Genomic DNA, 17,905 nt, shown 5'->3' with positions numbered 1-17,905 from the left:
TAAATCATTAATCAACAATCAACTGTTCGGCATTTTCTTGGAATAAATACACTGAAAAGGACATACTATTTCCTCTGGGAAGTTTGACTGAGAGGAAGCCTCTCTTGTGCAGGAATGTGCTGATCATATTCACAGTTACACACATTCACACCTGGAAGCTACCCAGTACAGCCACAGTCTGATCTGCTGGCCACTGAGCAGCAGACATGACGACTTGTAAAGTGCAATTTATACTTCTGTGTCAAACCGACAGCATAGGTGACGGCATAGGCTACCGGGCTACGCAGAGGCTACGCCGTCGCCTGACGTGCACCTCCTCAAAATTTTTACTACAAGTCGAGTCGACGCGGACCGTAAGCTCTGTGATACAATTTACAATTTTACACCCATTCACGTTAGCAGAACACTAAACCGGAAGTTAGCCTGCTCGCCGGCAAAAGTCAACACAGTGGATGCTGTAGCGCTACTGCCAACTAGCGTCTGGGGGTGTAATTGCAGAATGACGGACACACAAAGTATAAATGCATGGCTGCATGGTAGACCCTACGCAGGAGTATAAATGGGCCTTTACACACAGCATATTATTTCTCCTTTTCTTGTAACAATATCACGACTGAGTTGACTGTTTATGCGTGGTTATCAATACTACATGTATTTGGACATATCCATGATATCAACAAGAGAGTGAAAAGCAATATAGAGTCAAGCAGAAAAGAGTAAGATGCAGCTACACTCTTGGCAACGTCATCTACACGCCCACCTGCTAGCTGGGAATTCTCTGGACAACAACCTGCTCTATTCACACACGGACTCGACCGGACATTACGGGGACTTTGTACTAGGGAGCTTGTACAGATTCTGACACTTGCGTTCTCACATACAGCTCCTCCGAGTAAAGTCTAGATAAGTTCAGGGGTGCAGTGCAAGTGTGAAAGGGACTTTTGTTAATAATGTAGGTTATTAGCTTTGGTGGTTTGAAAATGATTCTCAGAATCCTTTTGCTCTAGCAGAAACAGGCTGGTCTGGACTCTTGATGTGTTTTTTTATATGAATGCTGATTTATGTGAAGACCTCTCCTGACCACACAACATCAGCTCATGAGACAGGAGGTTATGACTTCATTCTGTGATCATTTTTGAGGTTGTACTTTTTGGTATTATTGTACTGCATTGGATTGAACAGTTATGTGCTAATTTTATCATACCTCTTCCCTCAAACACCACCATTACAATAAACAGAAATAGTATTATTATTCGATTTCAAGCATTCAAACGATCAGAATCACCAACATTATGCACACAGAATCACAATGGTGGAGGGGCTCATTTATATAAAAAAATATAATTGTAGCACGTCTGCACATGTGCAGGATCCATGGCTGTTCCATATTTGTGTGTCTCTCCAACTCATGTCAGGCCTAAGGAAGACATTTTCACTCACCACACTTCGTTGTCCATTTTCTCTTTCCCTTTTCAAATCACAACACTGACGAGCACTGGTTACATAACTGTACTACTCCACCACTCTTCCTCTGTGATTTAATAAGGCCAACTAATCAATGTGTCCTGAGAAGATAACATGACTCAGCTGCCTGGCTCTGTAACCAGCCATATTTTTGTGTCCTTTGCTCAATGTTTGCTCTGGGAAAGCAACACCAAGGACAAAGCAAATCCTATACTAACAGCGTCCACATTAAACTTCCAAGACCTTCTGGTCACAGCTTAGCTTCACTACAGAACATTTAAATGCAGGCCAACACGTCTGGCTTTCTTCTCATTCTAAATTACCAAATGAAGCTGCGAAGGAAACGAGTGACCGTATATAGACAGAGACGCCACAGATTTCTCTCCCAGCCCCATTCCAAACTCTGATACAGTATGGGCATTAATAGAAACCTTGCTTGCAGGGTTGGGAAAATCCCATTGAGAAAATGGGCCAATGTGAGGTTGGTTAACAAGCTGGTTGCGTACGAAAAGGTGGCCAGGCCATCAGCTGTCAAATACCATTTCAGATTTCCATTCATATTTGCTTCCATTACTACTATTCTACTGTGCAGGTCAGGAAACCGTAAAAAGTAAAAGACGTTAATTATAACCATTCAAGCTTTTCTACTATTCCAGTTTATCTATAAAATAATAAAAACACTGCTTATAAATTGATGAATCCATAATTGAAAAATAAGCACTTCATTCATTTTCCTAAACGTTTCACCACTTAGCTTATTTAGTGTGCAGGGGGGGTACAACTGCTATTTGGATGTGGTGCACTTGGGGATGGACAAAATGTTAGAAATCCCTTATGGCTCAATCCAACATAATCCAGCTGCACCACAAACTACAGCCTCCAAGATGACCATACCTCGTTTTTCATGTTGCTTTTTGTGGATCTTCAGCTATACTACACTGCAGCTGTTCACGTTGTACGGAAGCCCTTTCTGCACTGGTGTGTGTGTGTGTGTGTGTGTGTGTGTGTGTGTGCGCACGTACGCCCACTGATACTGTATGAAATGTACTTGATAGACATGCCCTAAAGGTAATGATATAACTACATGTGAAAAAGACATGTTCCAACTGCAGAAATTTATTTGCTTGGCAACGTTGTGTAATTTTGACTAGCACCCAGCAGCTATCCTACATGGAATGTGAGTTGAGCTAAAGGACTGCTTCAATAGCAAAGCAAGCAATAAGAACTTTTCCTCCCAGGTGTTCAATTCTTGTATGATAACCAAAAGTTCATGAAAATACTAGTGTAGTAACCAGTAATAAATCAGTACTTAAAATATAATAATCCTGGTACATTCCAACAACCATATCAGACCAATAACCTAATATGAAAAGGAAAAGAAGTGAAGGCTGTGAAAATGGCAGCACAAACACAGGGAAAGTTATCCCCTCCAGTCTCAATAAATTTAATTTTTGTTTCCAATAAAGTGACTTACAAATATAGAGTTAAAGTCACACTTCAGTATAGGTTGACCGGACGTCCTGAATTACGAGCAGCTGTCCCGACTCCTGTCTGTTTTTTCCCAAAAATTAGATTATAGCCTAATTAAACATTAAATATTGATCATTGTGTGGTTCTCAGGCTCCATCGGGGGTTGCAGGTTATCTGTACATTGTGTCAACAGCGTTGTTATATCCACAAACTAGGCTAACACTCTTGCTTTTTGTTTTCTTGTGGTTAGTGGAAGTTACAGTACACAAACCACAAATCCACTGGATGTGGATGTCGAGTCGGCCGACTCCTCCAGATATTTGGCCTGCTAGATATCTGGCATCGGCGACATGTCAGCGATGCATCGGGGAGTCGTTTAAACTAGGCTTAAGCAAACTTCTTTTATAAGCTGCAACTTCAATACACCACAAAGGCTGGCTGCTGTCATGCACATATGTTGTGCACCTGTGTGAGAGGAAATAATTAGACAGTAGTCAGTGATCCTAATCCAAAAGAAATAATTCAATAGTCTCGTCACAGACATGCAAGTATATTAAACATACTCAACCAGCTAGGATAATAAGGGTCAACTAAAGTCAATGATGGCTGACCGCAGTAACTATAGGCAACCGCTGACCACAGATGTTATGTTGTGTTTATGTATAAAAACACAAATATACTGCCATCTGATATAAATACAAAATAGCAATACTCATATGAGCTTCAGAAATATAGTTTTGTTCAGGTTCTACTACAAACAATCAATAAAAAAAATACATATAGTCTTGTGCCCCGCGACCCTGTACGTAGGATAAGCGGTTGACGATGGATGGATGGATGGATGGATATAGCCTTGTGTTCATTTTGTTAAGGGGCCAGGGTTTAAGTGTGATAATGCACTCCAAGGGTTTCCAATATTTTAAATATTGAATCTAGCACCTCTGACTCATCAGGACACCTTCTCATCCGTTATTATTTACATAACCTATACCAAATATTAGCTGCAATAATTGATCTGAACAAAACAACACAGGCAAAAACTCACATGGACAGCAGAGCACTAGAAAATATGCAATACAAATTAGAAGAAGTTGCTGGTGTTTAAAAACAAATTTTGATTTCAATTTAAATTCACACCTTAAAGTACTTTAAGCCAATAAGGCTAGAAACCTGACTCTTGCCAGAGTCTGTATTTCCAGCCTTTTCCTTCCTAACACAGATACTGAAGGCTTATCTGGGACTGGTACATTGTGTCATTGAGTTGAGCTTCACAAGGTTGGCGAGTGGCCCCTCTTGGGTGGGTGTGTGGGGGGTGTGTGTGTTTTCACCCCTCCCCCCACACCGGCAATGGCTTTGGAGTAACCAGCTGAAAAGCACTAGAAAGCTTAGAATTGACACCAGGGAAATAATGGGCTAGAACATATATATTCAATGAACTCTGGCACGTTTATGGATCTACAGTATGTTGTAGACCACCAAAGTTAGACAGCAACATTATCTAGTAACGCAATAAGTGGTACTAACTATGGGCCTGTAAAGCACAATAACGTTACCTCAAACTGGTACAACTATGGGACAGAATGCAAACATTGCTCAAACTACAGTTTCTGTTTTGTTTTATAACTGCTGCTTTCTTTCATAATAATAACTAATTTTAACTCTTAAGTATTTATCAAAAGAGATAAAAAGTACATTCTAAAGGCAAAGTAATCAAAGTGAGATAAAATCATGAATCCAAAATTGAAAGAGTATCTTAATTAACAAAATAAAAAAATAAAAAAAGGATGAGTAAAGTTAGATTGTTGAGTTAAACAAATACATTTTCAGTGCTGATTTTTTTTTTTTTTAAAGAATAAAATTTATGTTATACATGATATCTTCATGGTTGAGATTAAAAATCACTGATGTGTTTTTAATTCAAAACTAGCAGTAGTTGCAGGAAGGAAGGGCGCGCTCACAAACACAAACCGACCGCGAGAACAGCCTTAGAGCACATGCACAGTGCGCGCGCGCCTACTCACGCGCTGACGCTGCCCATCCCCCACACCAAGGGGAAAATATGAAAATAAACGTTCAAAACAGCGCCATAACCCGCCCAAACCTTGCATTTACATCAACGTGTGCTCAATGTACACAGGGGTATAATTTATAACATCAATAATAACGTAAAATGACGATAAACACTCACCTAAAGCTCCCAACTCACACAAGGGGGGTGCCTTCTCCTCTGTGCTCCTAATATGGAATCTCCTCCTCCACCACCGTTGTTTTCTAGCTCTAATTAAACCTCGAAAAAGCGTTATAACGGCCTTCAGACCCGGCCAACCGGTGCTAGGAGTCCCCAGTGGCCGATGTGTTTTGGATACACGGGCACATATGATGATAAATCCCCTTAAAAATGAGCTGGATGAACAGTTGGGTCTAGATTGTAGGTTTGCTCGCTAGTAGAGAAAAGAGCCAAACGGTTCAGTAGCAGCCAACGGCTTCAGACTGAAACACAGAGCAGCTGACCTGCCAGGCGAAAATGAGGTAGGCCTGAGCAGCTCCTCGCTGCAGGAAGCACACTCCAGTCACATAAACATCAAAATGGGTGTCGCAGTATGGAAAAGGATGGTGTAGTCGGGCTGGGGTTGGCGGGAACTCGTCAAAAACAACTTACAAATATAAGTAAAATTACATTTTGGACAAATATGATTTGTAAGCCCTAATATTATGATTAATATAGAGATATTTTTGGATTGTGTAGTCATGCTAGTTTTTGCAGTTGTGAGTGAAAGATACTGGAAAAGGAAGGCATATACAACATTTTAAGTCTTATACCAAAATTATGAAATAGTTGTTTCATAAAAAAGTTTCATATTTTATCTACCTAATTGTCTAAAAAATAGTAATAGCAGTGAACGAAAATACTTTTATATTACATTCAATAGCTACCAACATTGTCATATAATAAAAAAGTCAAATCTTTTCAACTTAGTTTTATATGTTTTTGCAGATGCCTCAACTTAAAAGCCTAGTGCACACTATGCGATTTTAAGCCCGATTTGCCAGTCGGTGAGCTTTGCGACCGTCATTCTGTGATCGGGGTTAAATCAGCGAACGATAGGAGTCGTTTTTGTGTCAACTGAGCCAGATATCTAGCATGCCAAATATCTGGTGGAGTTATCCAGCTAATGAGAGCAGGCAGCTGGCAGAGCAGGCAGCTACTATTTCTCTGCAAAACACTTTTTACTCACCTCCAGCTCTCTGTAGCTCAGACGACCTCTGCTACCTGCGTGTGCTAATCCATTCTTTCACCTATATTCTTTGTAATTGCTATCTTTATAATGACAAAAAACAGCTGTTTCATGTGTAGGTTCATGTCATCTCCCGTTTCACATTTCACATGTGTACATTCTTGACAAAACGTGGTTTGGAGACCAGCCGTCGGGTGAGTCAGCTCGTGTAGTGTGTGACCCCCTGTCTACTATCAGTCAGGTAGTGTGAACGCCACAGTGACTTCCGGACTCCCGTCACAAGACGGCAAGCTGTGTAGCCTGAACAGCACGGCGATGGGCCGACGCTGTTTCATCTTCTGATCTACCTGCTGATAGTCTGCTGATTTATCAGTATGTTTAGGCAAACCCCAAACCTCGGTTCCAACATTCATGTGAATAACGTGAAATTCAACACAAAACATTGTCAAATGCACAGGTTTAACAGCTTTTATGGCTTTTGTCACGAGCTACAACTGAATAATCATTTGATTTGGAAATCTGGAATATTTCAGCCTAGTTAGAAAGAACTCAAATGTAATATTGTTTTTAGTTAAGACAATGCACTGTATATGTCAATCAAGTTGTAATTGGCGGAGAAAATGTAGTGCCAATGGAAAGGGCTTCTAACAGCAAGGTAAGCCAGTGAAAATATTCTAAATATAGAGAGCCTAAGTTACTCACTTCCGCTTCCGGGCCATGGGACCTTATTTCGGAAAAAATATTTATGTGACCGTAGCAAACAAGGCTTAAGTAAACTTCAACGCAGACTGGTACTGGGGAGGAAACTGGTTGGAGGTGGTGTGGTGGTAGAGGTGTCTTGTCAGTGTAAACCACATCATACAAGGAGAGACTGGAGGGCGACTGCTGGAGAGATGCATAAGACACATACAGATGCATTTTCTGCAGACATAAACAATAGATAGAAAATAGATACTCATGCACGTGCATAACTGACAGCATATACTTATCAACATGTGCACGCACACACACACACACTACAGAAAAGGTGAGACAGACACACGTAGACAGAAACCACTGCGGTGACTGTAACAGGAGAGTGGATGATGGGTAATGACTTTTATATGAAGAATGGTCGGGGGAGGGGGAGGGGTACTTTCACATGCCTGCAGGTTTACATTACATGAGGGCCCCTACACTTTGGATGGTGACAATCATTTCAAATTGTTCTCATTTTAATACTTGTGCTTGTTTTGGAATGGAATGTAGCCATCCAGCAGTGGTAAGCACTTTCGAGGCATTTGTAGACGATTGCTGCTGAATGAATGAAGAGAAAAACAGTGACGTGGGAACAGCTTCAGTGTGGCAAATTGTGAAGTGAAGCACCTCAGGGCAGAGTAGACCTCTGTCAGGGTAATGACTTTCTGGAAAACCACAACACACTATCTATAGGCAGCATGCATCCTCAGTGTTTTCTTCCTCTCTGTGCATGCAGGTTCACATTTACGCTGTTATAGCTTATTGGACCAGTTGTACTCCATTTACCCAAGTGGCATTAATGTGCAATCTGTATCTGGATTCTAAATCTGGATAAGATTGTTAACACACGCAGAACTCATTGTGATCTGAATCAGATAGACCTGGATGTGGAATCCGTACTGTGTGACCACAATTTTTAGAAAAAACTCCACCAAGAAAGTTGAAAGGTCACCTAACTCTGCATCTCCCTGCTAGCTTATTAAGTTAAGTTTGGTCATTTTCAACCTGGAACTATTTTCTACGGGTTTGAATTCTAAATAGAAATTCTTCAATGCTGGCAAAAGCATTGAAGTAGTAGCAGTTGCTAGGCAAGTGCTGCCTCGCAAAAAGTTATTTCAGAATGAATAACATATATGTAGTTGTGTCTGGAGAGAGGCTTTTTTTGGCAACTATTTTGCAATATTAAATTTACATTTATTCATTTAGCTGACGCTTTTGTCCAAAGCGACTTACGATTGCTATACATGTCAGAGATCGCACGCCTCTGGAGCAACAAGCTCAGGGAAACAATGGTGGATGGAACCCAGGTCTCTCAAACCAATGGCAGGCATCTTATCCATTGCGCCATCACCACCCGGAAATATATTAGGAAATATGATTGATTGGTTTTTGTGATGAAAAGTTTGTAAAGTCTTTGAAAACCAAAGAGAGACAAGGTACAGAGAGTATTTGTACCAGTGTATTTGAAATGTACATATTTCCACAAGTAAAACTTGAAATCCTTTGAATACAATGTTGGAGGTGATTATAATAAAATAAATGTAATAACCAACCAGCAGGAATATGCCTGAGAGTTGATTTGTTAAGAGTACTCAAGTTTTGTATTTGTTTGCACATGCACATTCATTTGAGCGTGATTTGCGGTCATGAATGAAAGGAATGTAACAAAACTAGTTACCAAGGAATGACACTGTGCCATTTCATCTTTCTGTCATCTGTCCCGACACACAACATAGGAATCCTGTCATCTGATTCAGCCAGGAGGTTTCTTCCACACGTGTTTACCTTGAGTGGAACAGCAGGTGTTACAAACCGACATTGGAAATCTCAACTGGAAAACATACCGATGAATTTCCCTTCTGTCATGTGAAGCTCTATTTGCGTAGCTCGTTATGCACACAAGGGAAAGTTGTGAAACCTGCCATGAAAAATCAGGTAAACAGGAGACCTTGAATATCTTGCTAAAACTGGTCAAATGGAATCACAGTTTGGGATTTTACTGTTTGGGATTGCATTTGTTTGTAAGGTGGTCTTTGACCAAGTGTTGCATAGATGTATGTGAGCAGTAATGATCAGAAAGGATAAGTAAGTAAAACAATATTTTTGACCATGGTTGCACAGCAAGGTTAGAGTTAATAGAACTCTATATACTTTATAATACTATGAATACACACTCACAAATAGAGATACAGGAAGAGGAGCGGGTACAGTTTTATTAATTATTTTGTATGTAACAGACACATTCTTGAGACCATATTTCTAATTTTGGATCCCTAGTAAAGAATTAAAGACATTTGGGATAAAAGCTCTCTCTCCTCACCGTGGAGATGCAGGTTCAGTCAAGAGTTTTTAGTCTGTGATGGAAGATGTGTAGAATTTTATTATCCTGAGCCAATATAGCAAACACTTGTGATGTTGTTGAGCAGTAGCTGGGCCGCCCTGATAGTTAGGGAGTAGCAAGCTGATTGGCAGTGGCCACAAAATTACCAGCTATTGTTTTTGTTTGAGCCTCGAAAGAACCACAGAATGCCCGTAACTCACTTGGTGTCATCTGAGGGATCCATTACAGATATTCTATATTGGGTCCTTTTGAACTGCTAAACGCTCCTCTGTATTCACCAGCTAGTTACTAAGTTTGCCATTTGGTGCCAGACAGGTGTAGTGAGTTTATCAGAACCTTACTGTTGAAAAGCCTGCTGCTGCTGGAGACGATGAGGGCGGTGAGACTTACCAAAACAAGTCATATTGATCGTAAAAACAAAACAATGAGCTAAATAATTCTAAAATGCTCCATAGAGCTAAGAGGACCTGCACACCATTCACAGTACGAGCAGCTTCCTTCATCTTTCATGTAGTAATTTTATTAAAAAATTGATTAGTGCAGCTTTAAGCTAAAATTATACTAAAACATTTTGACATTGACAGTGATTGAGACTAAGGGCTTACCATAACTTTAAGTAATTCACATGCAACCCTATCAATAACCAATTGTAGGCCACCTGCAGTAGACACCTTGTCCAGTTGGTGGCGAGTGTACACAGTATCAATTAGCTGTTGTCTAGAAGTCTTGTCTTTGATCTCACATGCATGACCTTGTTGTCGAGCTGGCTTTAGCCATCGCATTGGTAGGCTTTATCACTATTGCAAAATGTCACTGCAAAGAGTCCAAAATTTTCTTTAGAAAGCCAAAATAATTGTGATGTGTCTGACAAACAAGGTGAAAATGGGATTGATGCGATGGAGGTTGAAGGACAAGCAAGTCATTTTGATAATGTTTGTCACCCAGCGGCAGCTAATGCTGTGGGGGAAACAAGTTGCATCAAGGAAGTAGAAATCACTCATCTGCTTTGTGTGGTGACATGAAAAGTGTCTCTGTTCATCATAATCTGTAAATTCTGTATTTTAAATGTTATTGTGATCGAATTGTTTTTGAAAATGACGGGTTATATACCAGAATGTATACCACACTGTCTATCAAAACGACAGACAACAAAAAAGTCTACTGCAACCTCTGACCCATACATTCAAACACACACACACTTCCTTTGGCCACACTTTTCAGTCACTGCACATCCAACAATAACAGCCTCGGCCTTAAAACACCCATACCAGCATTATACTATATCCACTTCAAAGGGCATGTAATCCTTCACTCCACCTCTGGCATATTTAGTGCTTTGACAATGACAAGGTCTCAACAAAGCATGGCTCCATAATATGTCTTCATAAGGCCTTACAGTAATGGCTGTTCTCTACCTACGGAGCTATAATTTACCCTCCATAGTGGAGACCAGAATAGCGTGGTTGGCTGTTGCTGTTAAGTGATTAAATTATTTAGCGTGGCAGAGATGGAGACAGTGTGTGGGTTTTTTTATGTGGGTGCGCGAGGGGGGAGAAGAAAAACGGAGAGAAATGACTTGTGTCTTTTATGTATGCAATTGTGTGTGTGTGTGTGTGTGTGTGTGTACAAATGAGAAAGAGCGAGCGTCTTTGGTGTGTTCTGCCTCATCAGGCTGATAAGACAAAGAGAGGTTGGTCGGTCTAATATCCTCATCGATCCCCATTCACCTTGTTACGCATTAACATTTACAACTAGGAAATCCAACTCAGACAGTTAAAAGACTCTCCTGAGAGAATGGGAGATGAAAAGACAGAGAAGTGATCTTAGTGGGAGGAGTGCAAAACAGCAATAATAAATCACAGAGTGTGCAAACAAACTTGAGTTATAAAATCTACCCCGTGACAGTGCTGGTGAATTTGACTGTTTAAAATGAGAAGTTGTCTTCACTGAAACACCAATAATTCTCAGTAACAGAGGATAAAATCATGGAGATTTGCTCACTGAAGGTTGTGGTATATAAATACTATGAAGCAAGGAACTGTGGCAATTGTTAAGCCATGCTAGCACTGTAGCTCTTAGGTTGGGGGGGGCGGGGGGGGGGGGTTGCATGAATTATGAATATGATTCATGTGTGACATAAACAAACAAAAGTGCTCTGATCCTAGCAAGGCTATTTTGCTAACCTGAATCTTATTTTTTTTTATTGCCTGCATTGTTAATGATGGCTAAAAACTAAATCCACTTGGGGTGGGTGGGTGTAACGGTAGCCAGCTAAGCTGCGCAGTGTGTAAACCTCACTCCCCGCCGCCTTAAGAAACGCGCTAGCGACCGACGCTAGTGCCCATGGGTTTTAGCCTCCTCGTTAGCGCCTCCGCTTCCCATAGGCGAGGTCGCAGGTTGGACTCTGGACTGCACGGTTCATTCACAGGGCCAGTTACAGGAGCTTGAACTTTTTTTGGCTTCTGGAGGGGGGCGTACAGAAGATGTTTAAGAACTAAGCAAAACTGAAATGCTGTACTGATAACCAGATGTTTTCTAACACAGGTGTTCACCTTGTCTTTTGATGAGGAGTTCATGCAGATCCAAGCTGTAGAAGCCCTCCAACTGTGACTCACCTCACATTGTCAATGGCCCACTTCACAACTCTATGCTTTAGCCATTAAAATTAGGGCAACTAACGTTTATTCTCTTTATTCATTCATCAGTTAAATATTTTGCTAATTGATAACCCATCACTTTCCAGGGCACAGTGTGACATTACAATATAAAACATGGTTAAAATCAAATGGTCACATTTGATAACCTGGGTACTGTTTTAACACATCCAAGTGACATCGTATGATTGACTTCCAGAAATAGGGCTGCTCTGTGGAGGACTCTAACAAAATGGAAAGAGAGGCTGTGTGTTATAGCTCTCACAGGAAGACATTATGTGGTCCCATTCCACTTGCATGCATGCGTTTTAAGTGTAAAGCAGACTGCAAAATCCGCACTGTGTTGTGCTGCCCATTGCATATGCACATTAATGTTTCTCCAGCAAATTCATACACCAAAAAGTAATAATAAACCTTGTTTGCAGTTCAAGGTAGCCTGTTTTAGAGATATCTCTTTTTTTAATGGTAAGCTATGGGGGAAATGCTTATTGGGCCACAGGGGACTTTTTCATTGTATTACTGCGAGCAGCCACTGGGACAGTGTCGGCTCCTTATCCAGCTCTCTCAATACATCAGTGGTAGGTCATCTGAAAGCAAATGGTTCAGGACAAATTAGGATATTCAATGTGCTATTATTTTACAATTTCTTCATGTGACTGCAGTTGCAGCTGCTCTGCAAAAGTCTGCAATTTCATATATAAAATATACAGTATATTCACACATAAGAATATAACTTCAGTATATCATTAGTTTTTTATATACTCAGACAGTTCCCTTAAGAGTAATCGTCAAGGGTAGCCTCCATAATGCTGCTATGCAAACAATCCAAACATAGCTGTCATCCAATAATGACTCAAACAAACAGCAAAAGACAACAGCACATTTGTTGGCAATATAATTTGGTAGAAAGTACCTACAGGGGGAAAAAAAGGTCATAAAAAGCTCACTGCTATACTATACTTTGCATTCCTTAAGAATTTTCTTTAGGGATATATTATTTTGATGGCTAACTGGTCAAATGTAAATCGTGTTGTGTGGCATCATGATATTTCAAGGTATATTGAGTATATTTTATATCCAATTGTATAGTGAGTAATGAATTTAATTCTGAAACTCTTACATCCCAAGGGTAATATTTGTACAAGGACAACCTAAACAAAACAGAACTGAAGGTGCTCTTTGTGTAAAGGCAATGCCTCAGCTGAAAGACATTAAGAGTGAAAAGACCTTAGACAGAAGAGCACACAGAAAGGTTTCTGAGGCAGGGACGACATGACCAAGAAGCTTAGGGTGAATATCAAATAGTGTGTGGGAGTTTTTCCAGATGTGTGAATCTCAATCCTTCCGGCTAAAGCCGAGTCGCCATTTGAATTCAGTGCCGACATCATCAGTGGTACCAAAATATTCTTGCCTCCTGGAAAATGACAATAGGTGGCGCTGTCATTGCAGAAAAATAAATTAAAGAATTAAAGTTTCTTCTTTATGGTAATTACAATTTTGGCCAATACGTACACCAGAATATACAGATTTCTTCATTAAAAAACTTAACTTTAAAAGATAATACTAGTGCGTTTTGCTAATTATAACTGTTTAAGTACAAAGGGTGTAGTTTATTTTGCTGTCCATTATTCAAATGCGTGCTTCACAGTTGTAGATTTTTTATAGATTTATTCCATTCATATTCTTACAAAACTACTAGACTCTTGAAACTTGCTTGGGTTGTGTAATCTATCACAGTTAACATCAAGCCGACATTCATTTTTATTACATTATTATTATGATGTAATGCTGCATTATCACACAGCAATAATGTAACTTTGACAAAAATGACTGCAGATGTTCACAGATTACACAAAATAAGATGAACATAAGAATCAAGAACATTTTTTATGGTTTAAAAACAATTTCCTGAAATGGAATAGAACAAATACACTGAAAGGAAAAGTAAAATAAAAAAGATTAGTACGGTTTGACAGTAACTGTTATGTGAAGTACTGGTTATATGCTGTAAATAGACTAAACATACAAAACCACTGTTATGGCCCTTTAAACTAAATTAAATCAGGCGAAGATTTGCTGTGCCCTATAGTATTTCTTACTGCTTTTTAAGAAATAGATACAGATAGAGCACCTTAGAAATGCCCTAGGTCATTTCGCCAAAAGTCGCATTTAAGGTCACTTTATTATTGTTGATCTTTTTTGTTTTACTCCTTTTGTCTTACTGCCCATTATGTGCATCTCGCTGCCTTACTACTCAGATGGAATCATCCATCTCTACACAAGAGAGAGAGCGAGAGAGAGAGAGAGAGGGAGAGCGAGAGAAAGAAAGAGAGAGAGAAGTGGGGGGAGGGGTAGAGAGAGAGGGAGAGAGAGCGCTTATTGTAAACTGTAAGAGGTGTGCAGCAACTGGGACAGATTATGTCTGCGGAAACGAGGACTGCAGGATCCCACCCATCCCCCACACCACATACACACACACATACACACACATACACACACACTAGAGCTCATTTGTGCCTGGCTGGTCACCTCACTGCAATAGATAGATTCCACCCCACCCCCTATCCTCTGCTCAGTCATTCAGACCTGGGAGAGTCAATAACAAGCTGACATCATCATTGGTTTTGTACTTGTAGGATACAGTGCTGCCTTTATTCTAGCAGCCTTATGAGAGAGAGAGGGTAGCATCTTCTGTGCCACTGATGAGTGCAGGGCAGAGTGACTGAATGCAGGTCAAAAAGCCGAGGTAGAGACAGGTGGACAGAGAGAGAGAGAGAGAGAGAGAGAGAGAGATGACAGGATGGGGGAGGGGAAGATTGGTTGGCCTTTTTTTGTCTGGCTCCATCAGTGACACTGACCAAGATGCATATCACACACACAAATACCTACACACACATGCAGCTATATACTGTAATGCTGCCATATACAGACAAAATCTGTGAAAGTTGTTTACATTTTGGGAATATGTTTATTTGCTGAGATCAGAAGGTTGATATCGATCTCATGTTTTTGTGTTAAGTATGGAACTGGAGTCAGGACTTAGGTTTAGCTAGCTTAGCATAGGCGGAAGCGCGGGGAAATGGGGAAACCGCAAGCCTGGCTAGCATCCCAAAGTCGTGTCTGTACAAAGGCCTGTACTAAAAACCTCTGCTTACAGACAGTAATTGCCTAAAAAGTCTATGGGTTAAACAAACAAGATACATTATTTACATAGTCAGCTTTAGACATGCTAGTAGGTATTTTGTTTGAAAAATTGGAGAGAACTTGACTAACTACTTCCCTCTGCCTCTGTTTTTTATGCTAAACTAGGATAAACACCTTTTAACTCCAGCTCCATACTGTATTTTGAAGTGATGAAGAGTTTTTGACTAGCACTAAGGAGCAATGCTTAGCGAATTTGCTTAGAGAGTCCCGATTTTGCTTGCATCGTGCACACAAGGGCACACATGCAGATGCATTTACATGTGTGCAAGCGTGCAGGCGGTACAAGTTGTGAAGTGAGGGTATCTATTTTGGATGCCCCTGGTTCTGGAAGTCCCACATACTGGTGCATGAGGGTTACAGGTGACATGCTACATATTTCTACTAATAGTTTTACACTAACGTGCTAAGTAATGTGCAATGTGCCAACAAAGACAATGAAGATCGCATGCTACCAATCATAGCCGTGTCTAGATAACCCTAGATTTGTGAAACTCTCGCAAATGCGCATTTGATTCAGCACAGTAGAACTTCACAATACTAGCAATGGCAGATGTACCAGGAGCTGCTTCAAAAGATAAAACGCTGGTGTGGACGGAGATCGTATTCGTTTTAATTCTCCGTTTGTAAACTAAAAGCAGTGTGGATGGGGCCTTATTGTATATTGTTGCTGTATTGTAATAAAGTCTGAATTACTTTAAAGTTCTAGACGTAGTATAAAGAGCAACCCGGGAAACCTCCTGCTTCATGCCCTGTGTAAAACCAAAAGTCAGTGCTAACTATGTTTAGATTTAGTTGACTAATTCTTTTCTTTTTTTCAGTTTTCAGTTGCAGTTTGGTTAGGTTTAGGAAAAGGTCATGGCTTGGGTTAAATTAATAAGTTAATGTTGACTTTTGGTTTCACATGGGACACAAACAACAGTCTTCTTAGTGAAAGTCCAGTGTTTGTGAAAGGCTTTCTGGCAGAAAGCCCTGGCAAACTTCTCCCATGTGCACAACGCACACAATGAAGAAACGTGTAAAAATCTTTAAAGAGTTTTGCAAATATAGGGTTACCATCTAGACACGACCACTAAGCATGGGTGTAAAAAATGCAGGATTTAAAATATTACAAACATTGTAAGTAAGTAAATGCATTCAGCACATTGACCTCAAGGACGATATCTGATGTGTTTTGGTGAGAAACACTCAAAGTAAACATACTGTAACTTTTGTTTGTTTGTAACAAAACTTCATTGGGCTTAACTGTGGCCTGTGGATTGTTCGTTTATTGGGACTCGGCGTCTGGAGGCCTTGCAGTCTGAAAGAATAAGGGTTACTGCCAATTGGTGTGCACAGAAACTTTTAATAGTTTTGAGGTACAAGTGACCAAAGTTGGTCAGCTAAAGCTGCTTTACTAAGTTTATCCTCTGGTCCAGCAGGATAGTTTTCTTCTATTATTAAGCTGGACAATGTGTTACTAGTTGGTGATTTTAGCCTGCACATCAATGACAACAAATTATCTAGCCAATGAATTTATTAATATTACTGAATCATTTAACTTTAAGCAACATGTTTCAGGGGCCACTCACGTGGGTGGTCATACTTTGGACCTCGTCTTCTCTCTGGGGCAAGATACTGATAATATCTGTTGTGAGGACCTACTGATGATCAGATATTATATTTGTATTTTCTTTGATCCCTCTGTGAATCGTGTCCCCGCATCATTACCAAGAGTAATGCTGATCAGTTCTGAACACATTTTTGTTAATTTTGTTAATTTTAATATAAATAAAATTATATTAAAATTAAAATATAAATAATTACAGAATTTGTGATAGGAAGGCAAGAAGACAGACAGGAAATGTGAGAGAGAGAGATAGGGGAAGACATGCAGCCGCTGCAGCAAGGAATTACAGCCTTTGTATATGGTGTGTGTGTTCTACTAGGTGAGCTAACTGACGCCCCACTAATGCAGTCTCTCAAGGAGCATGGACGAAGTGACACCTCTAAAGGTTCGTAATAGGCCAATCTGCAACACTTCTCCATGGATGACAGACGCTGTCGGCTGCCTGAGTCAGCAGTGTCACAGAACTGAGTGGCTTTGGAAAGCCACTGGGCTAGAAATGCATAAGCGCAAAGATCTACCAGGATCCTAAAATATTATTCGACACCACTCTCTACCCATGCTTGTATCATGTTCCTTCTTTGTTGAGCAGGTTACGGCTATTAGATACAGTATTCATCCTTGAACTTGCCAGTCAAACTCTCATCCCTCCCTAACTACTACTGCTCCAGACACTTTCAAACCTATTAGCCTAGAAGATTTGATGGACTTGATTAGGAAGATGAAGCTATCTTTTAACCTTCTATATATAAGATCATCATCCCTATTTTTTAAGTTTTGCAAGTCGCTGGCCCCGCTGTTTTCATCATCAACTGTTCCTGGTCTACAGGATGTGTCACTTCCCATTATAAGCATGCTAAAGAAAACCAACCTAAATAATGCTTTGTGTACAAACTATAGGCCCTAAACTCCCACTTCTATCTAAAATTTTAGAGAAGGCTCTGGCCAACCAACTCACTGCAGTGTTAGAGAAGCACAATGTCTTTGATAAATTTCAGTTAGGGTTTTGGAAACAGCAATCTACTGAAACTGTTGTTCTGAGGCTCTTCCTGTTGTTAGAGACCCAGTCCTCTGATCGGGTTGAGTGCTCTGTGCTAGTACTTCTTGACCTCAGCTCTGACAGGCTTACATCATATCTCTCTGACAGAAGTTTCACTGCCTCCATTGGAGTCTTTGTGTCTGATTCCTCTCCACT

At 40.3% G+C, this 17,905-nt stretch overlaps 1 protein-coding gene across 1 annotated transcript in view; it reads right to left on the bottom strand.

Annotated features, from left to right (window-relative positions):
- tbl1xr1a (tbl1x receptor 1a) overlaps positions 1-5,419 on the bottom strand; it is a 50,719-nt gene extending 45,300 nt beyond the window's left edge. The window contains exon 1 of the mRNA XM_038716828.1: positions 5,123-5,419. The gene's annotated coding sequence lies outside the window, so the exon portion shown is untranslated. The remainder of the gene's footprint in view (positions 1-5,122) is intronic.
- Positions 5,420-17,905: the final 12,486 nt, after the last annotated feature.

This window comes from Micropterus salmoides, unplaced genomic scaffold (genome assembly GCF_014851395.1).
Source record: "Micropterus salmoides isolate LMB-PRFRI ecotype aquatic unplaced genomic scaffold, ASM1485139v1 Ms_hic_scaffold_13, whole genome shotgun sequence".
Taxonomy (NCBI): Eukaryota; Metazoa; Chordata; class Actinopteri; order Centrarchiformes; family Centrarchidae; genus Micropterus; species Micropterus salmoides.
This window is presented reverse-complemented; position numbering and strand designations above follow the sequence as displayed.